The following is a 13002-nucleotide window of genomic DNA, read 5'->3' as shown; positions in this document are numbered from 1 at the left end:
AGCTGTCATGTCACACACAGAAAATCTTACAAGAAAGAAACATCTGTAACATATTTTAGATAAAAAGTAAGTTTAGTGGAGAGGGCACATCATTGAGATCTGGATGAGTACTTTTCATGTCCATGGTCAAAATAGGCAAGAGTTGAAAGCGAGGATAGGGCTCCCTTAAACAATGCTATACCTTCACGTCCAACCCCCGTGAAATACCAGGCCTCGTAATCTGACTTCAGCAGCTTATAACTGCTCTATACCACCCTCTTTATGGCGCTAGTACTCCTTACCAGACACTCCAAATTCTTTTAACTTCCGCCATTCAGCGAGAGATATACGGGAACAGAGTAGGACGTTAAAAATCATTTTGACTTATTTCATGAGACTGAGTTTTAACTCAATGGAAGGATTGTACCTTTAATAACCGGATTAACCCCTCTTGTCAAGTTCTTTAGCTATTTCGAATCTTGTAAGACGGATTAAACCGTTGTCTACAAGAGTCACGCTGACTATTTTGGTCAGCCGATCAGAGCGAAGATCCTCTATCATTATCCTGTCAAACGGTGAGATCAGTCTGGACTTCCCTCTTGATTCGTATCACCATGGAAACCAGGGTTTATCGTCCAAAGCACGATAAAGTGCCGCAGCTATGCTGTTCCGTTCCGACTTGAACGCACCTGTATGAAGTCCTCGCTCCTTTTCGTGTCATCCTAACAATAACGGTTTCGAACCTCTGTGATGATGCGGGAAACGCAGTGCTGTTTAGTTTGATCGTTTCATTTTCCCCTTTTTATGCAAGGTCAGCGAAATATGTTTGTGACAGCATAGCTGTACTCACACGACACATTTATTGTATGAAGTCATCCACTCTGATTAAAGTTCTTCCACTTCCGTTGAGGACTAAACGTTACATTTTCATACAAACTGATGCAAAGTCTCCTAAAAAAATGCGACCCCTTCCTATCAGGCATAAAGTTCTTTTCCATGACCGGTACATTCAAACCGTATCCAGAGCTTGCAGAGAATAAAGTTTCTTTCGCTATGTCTATTGGATGACGAGATGTGGCAAATTAAGGTAAAATGACAGAGATTGACAGAAAGAGAAAATAGGTCAAACAATATCAAAGTGTTATAGCGGATCTCTGAAACTTAATGTGAACTATTTTTTTTTTTTTTTAATGAATGATAAAATTCAGCCACCATTGATGAAAAACAGATTGTTAGCAAGTAAGGAACATGAATAAGTGAGTAAATAATGTGCATTATCTCAATTTGCAAGAAGTATCATATATCATGGATAGTCGTTGATTAATATAAGTAAGCCACAAGCCAGAATGTCCGTTTCATCAGCCTTTTGCGAGAGCATCAGACTGTATGTAATTGGTAACATTTAACAAGAAAGTTTTGGGGCCAAGATGAACGTCCGTACCCCAGGATTTAAGTGGACAAATTAATTCCGAAGGACCTGACAGTTACGCCTACTTTTTAAGGAGAAAATGAGGTTATCACTGACAACTGGTCCCGATTATTCTTGTTGTGTTCTCTTAGCTGCAGCGGACACTTAAGATGCAAGGTCCAATGTAAACAAAACATCATTAATACTCTGGGTATGTTTGATAGTGGACATATCACTGAATGTACCACACGGGCCTGGCCCGAAGGTGTGAAGTACTCTCCTGAACAATAGTCTTTTCCAAAGCTGGTATCCCTGGGCAAGTCCAGAGCCCTTGAAGTAAAGAGGAAGGACATTGTACAAATAATAGCACCACAAAGGACAGGTAAATAATGGTCTGAGAAAGGTAAGAGGTAGGAGTGGTGGGAAGAATAGGTACTATTTAAAGGACATATCTACCTTGGTCCGTTACCCAGGAAACGCAAATATCAGCATCCGAGAAAAGGATTCCAATAACAAGTCCAGATATGCCTTGTGCATTTTAGAGTGTTTGCGCGATATTACAGACACAGGCTGTGGACATTAACACTGCATTAATTGCCAACATCTTGTCCCATTTGTTGCCTTGCACATTGCGTGCGTTCCTTACGCAGCTAATATAAAAAACAACAACAACAACAACTGTCTTCCGCAATTAGGAAGGGGTTAAACAGATAACCAACAAGGTAATGGTTGTGTTTTAGTCCTTGTTGTTGTTCAAAAGAGAAACAAAGAAACTGAAGAGAGAGTATGGCAACTGCAAGTAAAACAGAGCAACGAATGAGAATGCATACGAAGCATTATTCATGCTTCGCACTTGTTAGGCTCTGACATTTCACTGTCACAACATCTATCACCTTCCCTTTGGCAGTCGGCTTGCGTAACAACAATAATGTCATAAACGCTTATCTAGTATATTCCATGGTTTCCTCCATCTACACTGGGAACAAAAAAGGAATCCAAGGTAAGCAAGGAGAATGTATCAATACGTAAATGCAGAACAGAAAAACTTATCCTCTCTATCCTTCTCAGTTGTGTGACAAGTTTTTAAAGTTTTATTATCTAAAACACTTCACACATTACGCGTATTATGCATATTCATACAGAGGTATGATATTGCACATCTGGCTTATTAGAATATTTCTTATTTAGTACATACTCTTGGTACGATATGAGTGAAATGGTACCTGACTGGAACAAAGCATGAATAAACCGAATAATTAATCTATTTCGCTATTTTGATTGTCGTTTGTTTGTTTGTTTGTTTTCCTGGCACCACCGACTTTGTCAGCGAAGTCAATCGGAAGTTACACAGAAGCCAGGGAGGTTGCGTATATTCTATTGGGCAGAATTCACACGCCATTGAATGAGTGTAAGCTCAACTTCATCGGCTACATAACTATGTTTACACTAAGATTACAATTATATATTGGCCGCCAAATGGCCTTGTGAATGGTCACACCCTACAAACCACGAAACAAAGAAAACACGACGAAATTAATGAAAGGTACAGGTGGCTTGTGACAAACAAACAACCCCCTCGGTGTAACAACAAAACAACAAAGAGAGAAATACCTCATTATTCCTGAACCTTGCGAGTGAAGCCAGACATAGTAACCCCTCCCCCCCCCCCCTTCAAAAAAGAAGGAAGGAATAGTGACGTAAATGTTTGGACCAAATTGGAGGGGAAATTGACACCAGAGTAAGAATGTAGAACAACAACATCAACATCATCAATAACAACAACAACGACAACATGTTTTTTTTTTGTTTTTGTTTTTGTTTTTTTTTGGCAACAGTTTCTCTCCGGATGTGTATTCTTGTTAAACTTGAGTATACGCCTCGCTCCACGTGCGTTTATCGTATCCGAAAATCCATTATTTTCACTTATCTTTTAAGATTGCTTTTATTTCATTATCAATTTGACTTTCGTCCTCGCACTTCGATCCCTCTTCCTTCTTTTTACTCCGTCTCTTCATGTTCAATCTAACCAGTCTTAGTAGCCACCTGTCTACAGGGGCCACCTGCCGTATATACGACCCTAAAAACAATTCCCTCCGAGAGAAAAAGCATGTTAAAAATCTATGGTGGTCACCTGTCTGTAACAGACTTTTTGGTCTCCCTTGGGTGGCCGCTATAGACAGGTTTGATTGTATATCTCTTCATTTCTTTATCTAGATCTACGGCCATGTATTTCTGTCTATCCGTCTGTCGTTTATCTTTGCCTTTCCGTTTGTCTGTTTTCATTCCTTTCCGTTTGTCGCATCTTCTCTCTACTACACGCTCTGTGTCCTGAAGGATGAATGACGCGTCCTTGTGAGCTGCGGCTCGTTGCTTTAGGGCGAAACATGTCTTGAGCTTTTCCTTACAATGTGTCTTCCCTTTAATCATCATTGGTGTCTTTTTTTTTGTCATTCTTTTTACCCACATGATGGTGTGGGACACCAGGCAACCGTTCAAATGTCATCGATTCAGTGAGCAAAGACTGGGATACGATGCGGAAACCCCTAAGTTGACACAGCCTACCCGGCTTAATGGTGATTCACAACGCATCCCTTTGTAAACACTATTAAGTGAAATCTGTTATGCGGCAGAATTCAGAGTGTACGCTGACACAAACGTTTGACACTTTATGCCATAGAGAGTTCGCTCTACTCTTTCATCACAAATATAATTCTCGAAGAGCAGTCTTAATGTTCTTGCAGTTTTTGTTTTTGCTTGTTTGTTTGTTAGTTTTTTGTTATGTTCATTCTCCGCAGGATGCCGTGCATAATCCTTGGTCTGTATGGTTTTCTTTTCGATAAAAGTTCCGCTAAATTTCAGGTATTTCTTAACAAAAGTAAAGTGTCCAATTCGATATCATTCAGACATGTAATAACTAAAAGCATTATTAGTCCACATATTGCTCTTGAAAACACAGACAAAGTGGCAGTGATGTGAAATTAATGTAAGCTAGGAAGAAGCGTTCAAATAACCCGGTAACACAAACTCGACCTCAGGGCACACATACTGCTCACGTGATACAAATATTTTCTGGTTTGATTTAGTCGCAAAAAGCTACCCTCATACGTATTTGTCTGGTTGGTGCTATGAGATATCACCAACCAGACAGTACGTGTATCATTTTCCACACGTACTCAATATCGATTGCATTCGTTGGCTTGCTTTTCAACCGTTTAAATACGGGGAGGCAGTCGGGTTGTTTGCGTATCTTAATGCACCACACTTCCATCTAGGCACTTAACGTTTCGTGCACAACCCTTCAGATTCTTCAAATCAAGAATTTGGACGACCCAGTTATAACATCTAACCGCCGGATATTTGCACAAATCTACCCAATGGGAGTGTTTGCCCGTTTTTTTGCGATAGCGAAACATTATCAGCACCTTTGAAACGCCTAAAGACACTGCTATTTCTCACGACGTACAATGACTAACATACGGGTTTTTTGATATTTCCATATAGAACAGACATTTTATGATGTATGCCATATCGCGTTAGTTTGGCGTTTAGAAATTTTGAATGAATATCTTATTAAAAATTTTTCTAACAACTTCAACACCGATAGTGGGATATTCCTTCGAATAGTCAGATAGTAGGTCTGTATTTGGTTGACACCTTGCCTCACCTCCCTCCCTCATGCATATTCATTGCGAGTAAAGTGTCTTGAATCCTCATCAGACGATCGAGGTAGAGTATCATCAACAATGATAAAAGTATGCGTTCCTTTCACCAGCTTAATGTGTTGTTGACTTAATTGTAGTTTACGGTTACTGAATCATTTTTTTTTTTTGTTTTTGCTTTATCAATCAAAAAGGACTTGACTGAGCATATAGAATTATTGTATTATCCTCATATTATTTTGATAACGGTATCATAATAATATACGTCATATACAACAACAACAACGACAACAACAACATCAACATCAACAACAACAACAACAACAACAACAACAACAACAACAACAACAACAACAACAACAAGACTAGGCCCAAGACTAGGCCCAATAGTATTGTCTGTTGCATAGACACGCAAGCTGTAAATTAAATTGACTATAAGACAAAAAGAATAGGATATAAATATTCATCATCGCTAATCAAACTTCTAAGAATTGTACGTTCGCATCACTAACAATCAAATGCCGATGATGAATAAAAGCTGTAATTACCGTATGCCGAAAACCTCGCTACGATGGATGGTCTTTGATATCTTGAGCAATTAAAACTTGATTTACTGGCAACCAGTAGACTCCCGTCGGATTCAATCATTACATACGTTCGGTGTTTTATTCAATAGGGTTATTAACATCATTACCAAGTTTCTCTGAAAATGAAGGTTACGATTATCAGGCTTCTTAGACTCCAGATATTTAATTATGCACTATGTTTTAAGCACATCTAATATGGAGGAATGGGTGGATCTCCAAACTTGCCTTATTCAAATACATTGTGTACTTGAAAACTGTGTTAAGCATTAATATTGTTTTTTCGGACCTAATCATTCTTATGAACACTATATCTTGTTTGCTTATGTGATATTTGCTGCATTAAGCTTGAGTGATAGCCTTTGTTTTAATGTTCTTCATTGCAGTTAAAAAAAAAAAAAACCTTAATAGGATTAAAGTTAACAGTTATGAATCGTGGCCTTCACAGAAATCAGGTGCATTGTCCGTTCTGGGGCTTTAGAATTCCGAGTATTGGACATGTTTCCAGCCAAATCGTCATTCGCGCGTCACAATCACGGGTGCATCAAAACAAAACAAATTAAGAAAAAGACTCCATACGAAAACATCCTGCGTCCTATTGGATAAAATACAACGCGTCATAATCGCTGAGATAGCCACAGCTCTAAAGATCCTCGAGACACTCCAATCTGCGATGTCTTTATCGATAGTTTTACCGGGGGACTTTTATTTATCTTCTTTTATTTTGCACAGGGAGTGATTGTTTTGAATCACACCTGAAGTTAAATGACTTGAAGGATATTGCTCTCATTATTTAAAGTATTATTGCATTGCTCATCAATATATGAAAGAAAGAAAGAGCTGAGAGATTGAGAGTGTAAAGAGAAAACGCAACACATCAAAATCATTTAGGTACTCAACGGTAAAGTAATAACACTATTTGTAAGTACAATCACTCATTCAGCTTTAGTTTGTGCTTTTCCCCTTTTACCATTACTAATGTCCCAATTTCGGGTTTGAGTATGACCAAAAAGTATAAAAAAACACACTAACAATTACTGCTTCATCAGCTTCACCGAAAGACGAAGAAACCGATTTTCAGTCTGGTACTGAGGGTTCCATTATCTTTAATCACATCCCGAGTGTTTGAATGACGTGCTGCCACTGACCTTCAAACCCAATTAAAACGGACTAAAAGAAGACTTTGGACGAATTTATGGTCATTTCTATCTCAGATTCTTCCTCATCCCTTGCACCCCATAATTGCCCCATGGGCTGAAAGTATGCAAAATGATTGACCTGGCATTAACCTCTAAATAATTCAACACCATATTTGCCATTGAACACAGAATTAGAAACCAGTTGTTAGTAAAGTTTTGTTGGGTGGTTCTCCAATACGTACAAAGTCTCTTGGAAACAAATACAGCGCATGTACACAAGCATACAGTAACTACGCAAAATACGCGTTATACGTATATCATACTTTTGTTATCCAGCTAAAGTTATCAATGCGCTTATCATGCTCTCAAAATTCAAATATATGAATGTGGACTAAAACGTCTGGAAACAAGCTTTTTACCCCCCGCATATTTTGTTTTTGTCTTCATTCTTTCATTTGAATGTAACACTTTCGCATTTTTTTAAACTCTCGGGAACTTTGTGATTGCTATAATAAGTAATCATGGACAGCCTCAACAGTTTAATCGTGAAAGACCATACGTCGGTATTCATTATACTTGCTACCCCAAGATGTATAGGATTAATTAAATGTAGTTCATTTTCATGAAGGGTATTATTAACAACAACAGCAGTGATAATAGTAATAACAACAGTAACAACAAAAACAACGCGCCATGTACAATAGTCAAAGTGCGATACCCTAAAATGTATAGGATTAATTCCATGTAGTTCACATTCATGAACGGTATCATCATCAACAACAACAACACGCCATGTACAATAACCTTTATTGCAAGGCGGGAGATAATGAATAACAAAACGATGGCAATAATTACGAGTACCCTCATCACCTCTGGTATCATCAGCGCTGTCATTATTGTTACAATGATTCCAGTGAAGCAAACAGACCCCCAGCTTATAGTTACATTGTATATGCTTCGGCTATGGTCTGCACTGGAGGTCACGTCCACAGAAATATTATATTGTATTGAAGGGAAAGTCCCGATTCCCTTTGTGACATCACACTAAAAATCTCGGTGGAACACCTACACACTGTGGCAAGCGCGAAATATCAATTTGGAGACATTGCAGGGATGACATCAAAGATCACAAGGGTGGAGAATACAAACAAACAAACTAACAAACAAACAGACAAACAAACTAACTACGAGCTAGCTAACTAACCAACTAAGTAACGTCAAAATGGTTTGGAAAATAAACTTACTGTTTAATCTTGTATACGAAAATGAGACGGAGAGAAAGAATTATACCCCCTGCTTCCCCGCGAGAACTCAACAGGAGTGCCACATGCCACGCAACTCCGGCAAATATGACACCAATGCGACCCTAAATGACCCAACTCGTGCCATTCATTTATCACTACAACGTCAACGACATTTCTTTTTCTCAGAATTTGAACGGGACGCGCAGCTTGAAAAAGGTAACAGCTGCCGAGAAATCCAACACCCGTTTGGCTGCCGAAGATGAAATATCATAGCTAAAAAAAAAAAGACAATATCATCTGACCCTGTTAGTCGTCATGACACGGCTTTTGTTTGCAAACACGGAGCGATTTTGTCAAGCGCAAAAGGAGTTCAGTTCGGACAACGTCATGTGATATAATTATGAGCAGCGTGTGCGAAAAAACCAAAGACTTTATATTATTGTAATATTCTTTATCCAATATCTCTAAAGAATGATGTGTGTGCAATGTAGACAAACCTTGGCCCATACGAGAGGCCGGTGCCCCTACGCAAATTAACAGGAATTTCAGATCTGGTAGGATCGAAACCAGATGCCACATGACATAATTATATGTAAGTATAAGCATCTCGTCTTTTGTAAGATTTTTGAAAGCAGCTTTCAGCGTAGCCATCCAATACGGGAAACTGATAGCACCCACCCATCCAAGCAAGCAAGCAAGCAAACAAACAAACAAACAAACAAACGAACGACAAACAAACAAACAAACAAACAAACAAACAAACATGTAGTCAATGGCCTTTTATGGATCTAGCCGTCATGTTTTTACTCACTACAGATCGTGCGGCTAAGATAAAGACGTAACTTTGGCGTATTTTGATTACGTTTCATTAAAATAATAAATGGCAACTTAGATGACAAAAGAAGCTTATCTAGATTGTAGCATAGCGTATTCAGACATAAGAACGTCCATCATCATGATATACCAATTTATTCCTCATCATCTAAAACTTTCCACTCAACACCACGAAAATTCTTAGAGCCACACCGTAGATATCCTGCCTGGATTTTGAAACAACTCAATGAGTTGGAGCTCTCTTTCTCTATGAGCGATTATAATTCTAATGTAAAATGATCAAAGCAAAGAAAGAAATAAAAGCAAGAGAAAAGAAAACGATACAGTTTTCCTCTTTTTTCAGTCACAAACTTCACTTACTTTGTTTTAAGTCTCCCATTTCTCCCCACCCTAGCGTCCTCTGAAGATATTGAAATCCCTCAAGTCCTCTGCGCGAGATAATCCTCGTTGTCAAGCTAGCTCCATATCCAACGAGTGGATATCAGCGCCTCTAAGTATAGGGCCCCTCTGCTGCAAGACCTGGTCCTGCAAATGATACACCCGAGCGAAAACCCGTGTGATGCTGGACTAAGTTAGACCTACTCAGGCGGCGGAGGGACCTTTAGTGGGCTCGTTTTACTTCTAATGGAATGTCCCTAGCGGGTTATGCTTCGAAGCGATCGTCGATGCGAAGACTCGCAAGCCTCAAGTTCCCTCTGACCCAAACGAACAAATGGGAAGGGAGGCACAAAAGAGATGGTACATTGACATAGGACTAGGAACTCGCGTTCAACTTCTTACTCATTTGCTTATTTTACATTCTATAATACGGTGACAGCCATTAATAGTTATAGGACAGAAAACTCATCCGCACAAAAATATTATATACCAACGATTGTTCTTTTTAATTAAATGAGTAGCTTACATGACGAACATTATCTTAATGTATATAGTACTAAAAGACCATGAAATTTATGTCTTTCTTCATCCTGAGCAAGGGAGGCGAGTCAAAGGGGGGGGGGGGTGGGGCTGGGCACTGCTGCTGGAGGAGGCTATATCGCACAACAGACATTCCACCCTTTCCTATCTTTGTATAACGTCGCATCTGTTCAGTGGTATATTCGAGAGTACTGTCAAAGTACACTAAATCCACTTACATATACCGTCCTTTAGTTTTACGTGGAAGAAAAAAATGAATACAGCGCCCGTTGTTGTCGGCTTATTTTGATACCTTGACGTCACATCTTGAATCAGCGACCCACAAAGTTCCCACTCCTAAAAGGTATTCACAGTCTAGTCTCACTAGCCCGCCGTGTTTGGGAGCCTTTTGTAAAGTACGCCCCCTCTGGTTGCATTGTCGGACAGATATTTCTTTTTAGGTAATCGATTGCCGGAATTGAAAAGGGCATTGTTCTCCCGCCGCACTGGCGGTATACGGAATACCGTTGGATGCATCACCCTGTTTGGGCAAAAAAGAGAGAACAAAGCGCCACCTAAAAGATATTAAACCTCGAAAAAGGTCGATCGGAGCAAAGGTCGATATTGGACGTTCAGAAGAGGAAGAATTACTATGTGCCATTGACAACGACAGGACGTCGGTCATTGGGTAGTCAGTGGTGCGTTCATGTCGATAGATCTTCCCGGATCCTGGTTGGTATGATATCATCTCGAATATCAATGCAGTCGAAAAAGCTTGCCCGTTGTGCATCCTAACTTAAAAATTCACGGCGTCAACGTCATCATCATCATCATCATCATCGTCGTCGTCATCATCATCATCATCATCATCATAATCATTATTATCACCACTATCTTCGTCATCATTATCATCACCATTATCTTCGTCAACGTCATTTATTACATAATAATTTGTATCTTCTTTATCATTACATCCATCTCTTTCGAATTGCTCTGCCATGTAGTGATCTTCACGAGAACATCCCTACAACAGCATGTCAGTAAACTGAGAAGGAAGGAAGCCTTATCAAACTTTACCCAAACTTGGTCAAACAATTAGAATCAACGGATATGACCTAACAGAAATGTCATAACTCGAATGAGACTTTCTATAATAATAATTCAACAATGGCCATACTACAATCCATTTAAATAGAAAAACAAAGAAAACACAATACAAACCCAACAACATGAGTGATGATTATAATTATGAGACCAAAGTCAGAAATAAATAAAATTACCATGCATTCATACTGACACATTTCTTTATTGCTTAATTCATGTATATATCTTTTTTCTTTTATTGCCAATATCTACCATTTCTTCCATATTTCCATTATGTATTCCTTGACAGACTGTTACCCATGACAACAGGAAACTTCACTAACGTTTGCCCGACCCACTAGCAACATATTTTCGTAGCATTAAGCCAAGTTGATAAATCCATACGAGTGTTTCGCAATGTATACAAATGTTGAATGTTTTATTGCAACAACCCAGCCACGGTCCATCATTCTACTTTCGGCCACGCAACACGTAACGCTTGACACAGGAATCAAAATGTGCTTGTTTACATCCATTGACAGCATTGGAGCATGCCGTAATTGTTGCTGGATTCTTCAAACATTCCAATTGACATACAGTAAGTGAAATTGTTACGGAAATATGCATGGAACTCTAATGGATCATGTATTAGGTGACATTAGTGTTATAGGGAAGCATGCTATAGGATCATGAATACTCTTTAAATTCTCAGGTATTTCGCATTATCCTAGAAAATAATGCTGATAGTTGTTACCGTCTCTCATTTAATCAGCAGTATTTCTCCTGATTTTTTTAATCATTATCTAGAAGGCTTTCAGAAGTTGTTTTTTTTTTCTTCAAAATACTACATCCACATTTTCGCCATCAGTGTTTCACGATTTATTGCTTACTCCCTTGTCTTCGTCTCCTCTGGCTGCGGCCGCTTTGCGGTGGGCACACGATGAGTTTTTACTCATCGTGCTGCGACTCCCCTACCATTGCCTACTGATCGGCAGAGAGCAGAGCCGCAATACGGCTCTGGCCGAGAGAGACCAAGAGCGCCATCTACTGTTTTGTATTTTATCAGTAAGGTGTAACAGTTTTAGTTAGAAGAAGAAGCAACAAAATGCCTTTCAAAATAGGTTGTTTTGCAGTTAGATAAGTAGTAGCGCAACGAGAAGCAAAAGTGCTTGCCTTATGGACAAATGTTCCATGTCTCGTGTTTGACAACAAATATCAACAAGCAAGTAAAGACCAAAAACAAAACCCACATAAAACAAAGCAAACACACACACAAAAAAGCAAAACAGCCAAATACATTAAGCTGAACAAAATGCCTTTTCCTGAAAGAAAACATACACACACACAAACAGACACACACACACACACACACACACACACGCACACACACACGCACACACACACACACACACACACACACACACACACACACACACACATAGACACACACACACAAAGCAACACTCTCTTTGGTTCAATTTTATTATATTCTATTGTAACTCAAATGACTTCGTTTTGTCTAACCCTTCATGCCCTTTAGCATTTAATGCAATTTATACAAAGAAGATACAGCTCTGTTTTCATGCTTTTTGTGAAAAATAAACACTGTTTTTGCTTCTGCTGTTTTTTATCTCTTCTTTTAATTTATATAAGCAGATCATTTTTCTAGCACCAATTTTATGTCATGAAATGTAATTCCATAACAGGAGGCATCATACTAACTAGCAGGGCACTACAGATATATTTTGATAGTCCTTGATTCTGTTTAACGAAGAGTACATCGCGTAATGCATTTGACTGTTTTAAGTAAGTTTACGTCAAGAAGGGGGTTGTCAAGTCAAGAACATTATGAAGTTGAAGTTAAGCCATCGATATGTCAAACCCCTTTTAATTCCACCTGTCATCAGAAAAGGCTTAACTGTGAAGTGTTGTTTTCTTAGTCTGTTTTGACGTTTTCGCGAATCAAAAACAAACAAACAAACAGACAAACAAACAAAACAAAACAAAATAAAAGGTGAAACTGTGGACATCATGCGGGTTGAACTCTGCAGAACAGGAAATTCGGAAATTTAAAATTTGGCATCGTGTGTCTGATTGTCAATAATCATGATTATTAAGTGCATATTAACGTCATTCATTCATTCATTTTTTTTCATCTCCAACAGAACTTGTAAA

Source organism: Diadema setosum, chromosome 6 (genome assembly GCF_964275005.1).
Source record: "Diadema setosum chromosome 6, eeDiaSeto1, whole genome shotgun sequence".
In the NCBI taxonomy this organism is placed as follows: domain Eukaryota; kingdom Metazoa; phylum Echinodermata; class Echinoidea; order Diadematoida; family Diadematidae; genus Diadema; species Diadema setosum.
Note: the sequence above shows the minus strand (reverse complement) of the source record.